Here is a 2,975-nt window from a genome sequence, read left to right on the forward strand (position 1 = left end):
GAACGATTCAAAATATTTCAGCAAGAATATCTTCCAGAAACCCTTATACAGGAAATTTTACTAGAGTTTAGCTAAAAATTAATCTAGGAGTTCATGAATTTGGGAGTCCATCCAAAGATTCCAACAATAATTCGTCCAAAAATGTTTGCAGACATGGATTACTCCATATTTTTTACAGATTTTTTTTCCAGAAATTTGTTGATAAAGCTTTCCTGGGTTTCCTAAGGAATTCCTAATGGGATTGCTTCCGGGATTCCTCATGGAATTTCTTCAGGAATTTTTCCAGGTTTTCCTTCGAGAATTTATCCAGAGGGGAATTTCTTCTGTGTTTCTTTCATGAACAATTCCAGAGATTATTTTAAATTTTACAAGGATTCCCCCAGGCACACTTTTATCAATTCCTTCAGGATTTGCTTTTGGAATTCTTTCAGGAACTCCTCCAGTAATTATTCCAGTACTTCCTACAGGGGATTCCCTTAGGAATTCCACTTAAAATTGCTTCGGGGATTCCTCCTAAAGTTTCTTTAAGAACTCTTCTAAGGATTGCTTCAGAATTTCTCCGAGAATTCCATCTACGATTTCTTCAGGAATTATTCCTGGTATTCTTGTACGTATTCCTTAAGAGATTCATCCAAGAATTTCATTCGGATTTTTTTCCATTGATTCCGCAATGAACTCCTGCAGGAACATCTCTAAAAATTTCTCCAAGAATTCATCTAGAGATTCCTTCAGAAATCCCACTAGAGATTTGTCCAGGAGCTCCTACAGGCATTCCTCTAGAATATCCTGCAGAAATCCCTCCAAGAATTCATACAAGATTTTTTTTTCAGAGATTCCAAGAAATTCCCAAGGGTTTTCTCAATGCATTCAGGACTTCCTTCAGCCATTCCTCCAGAGATTCCTCCAGTAACTGCTTCCGGTATTCTTCCAGGAATTCCACCAGAAATTCCTACAGAAATTTATCCAGGAATTCTTCAAGGAATTTCTCTAAGGATTTTTTTTCCAGAGACTCTTATAGGAATTCCTCCAAATATTTCTCCAGTAATTACTTCAGGGAATCCTCCAAGAATTCCACCAGGAATTCTCATAGGCATTCTCCCAAGGATACTTCCTTGGATTCTTGCAGAGATTTCTCCAGGAATTTTTTCAGCAATTCCTCCAGGGATTCTACCAGATATTCCTCCAGAATTTGCTTTAGGGACGCCTCCACAAATTCCTTCAGGAATTTCCCAGGAGTTTTTCAAGGAGTTTCTCCTGGGATTGTTTCAGGAATTCTTCCTGGGGCTCCTCCAGAAATACATGCAGGCATTCCTCCAGGATTTAATCCAGGGTCTTTTTTAGAAACTCCTCCAAAAATTACTCCAGGAATTTCTTCAGAGACTACTCCAGGAATATATAAAGGAATTCCTTCATAAATTATGTCAGCAATTCATCCAGCAATTTCTCCAGGAAATCCTTCAAGGATTTCTTCAGAAATTCTATCAGGATTTTCTCTACGAATACCTTTTGGAATTTTTCCAGGAATTCCTCTAAGAATTCTTTCAGATTTGCCTCCTGGAATTCTGCTAAAATTCATCCAAGAATTTCATCAGGGGTTTTTCCACGGATTTCTCCACAAATTTCTCCATGGATTTCCTCAGGGAAGTTCCTTCGAGGATTTCTCTAGAAATTACTCTAGAAACTCTTCTAGGAATTTCTGAGGGATTTTTTCCAGAAATTTCTCCCATAATTGCTCTTGAGATTCCCCCAGAAATTCATCCAGTATTTTTTACAACAATTCCTCCAGAGATTCCTCCAGGAATTCCTTCAAGGATTGCCTCAGCAATTCCCAAAGGAAAATCTCAAGAAATTCCTCCAGGCATACCTCCAGAATTTTATCCAGGAAATTCTCTAGGAACTACCTCAAGAATTTCTTCAGTAATTCCTCCTGTAATTTCTCTAGGAATTGATCCAGGAATTGCTCCTGGACATCCTTCAGTTATCATATCAACAATTTGTCCAGAAAATCTTCCGGGGATTTTTTCAGAAATTCTTCTAGGAATATCCTCAGGATTTTTTTTCAGGAATTCCTCCAAGCATTTCTCCAGGAATTTCTCCAGAGAATTCTTCATGAATTGCTTCAGGGATTTCTCCACGAATTTCTCCAGGGATTACTTCAGGAAATCTTTCGAAGATTTCTCCAGGAAATCCTCCAGAAGTTCCTCTAAGGATTCTTCCAGCAAATCCTCTAGTGTTTTTTTTTTCAGAAATTTCTCCAGGAAGTTCCTGAAGGAATACCTTCAGGAATTTTTCAGGGATTCCTCTAGAAGTTTCTCTAGGGATTCCTCCAGGGATTTCTCCAAGGATTCATTCAGAATTTTTTTTTGCTAGGATTTATTGAGGAATTCCTCCAGAAATTCCACTAGAAATTCCTCCAGGATTTTCTCAAGAGGTTTTTTCAGAAAAAAAAAAATAGAAATAGAAATATATATCTTCCAGAATTCCTCTGGAGTTTTGTCTAGAAATTTATCCAGTAATTGTTTAAAAATTCCTCTAGAGATTCCACCAGGAATTCCATCATGGATTACTCCATCAATTCCCACAGGAATGCTTCTAGGAATTCCTCCAGGAATTTATCCAGGAACTCCGCCAGGAATTTCTTCAGGAATTACCCCAGGAATTTCTTCACTATTTTCTCCAGGAATTGGTGCTGGACATCCTTCAGAAAATATGTCAGCAATTCCTCTAGGGATTCCTATAGGCATTTCTCCAGAGATTTCATCAGGAATTGCGTCAGGGATTCCTCCATAAATTTCTCCATGAAATTTTCAAGGATTTTCCCAGGGATTCATCCAGGAAGTCCTTCTAAAATTCCTTCAGGAAATCCTTCAGAAGTTTCTCCAAGGATTCCTGCAGAAAATCCTCTAGGGATTTCTTCAGAAATTCTTCCAGGAAATTCTCCAGGATTTTTTCAGGGAATCCTCCGGGTATTCCTC

Source organism: Aedes albopictus, chromosome 1 (assembly GCF_035046485.1).
Source record: "Aedes albopictus strain Foshan chromosome 1, AalbF5, whole genome shotgun sequence".
NCBI classification, from domain to species: Eukaryota; Metazoa; Arthropoda; class Insecta; order Diptera; family Culicidae; genus Aedes; species Aedes albopictus.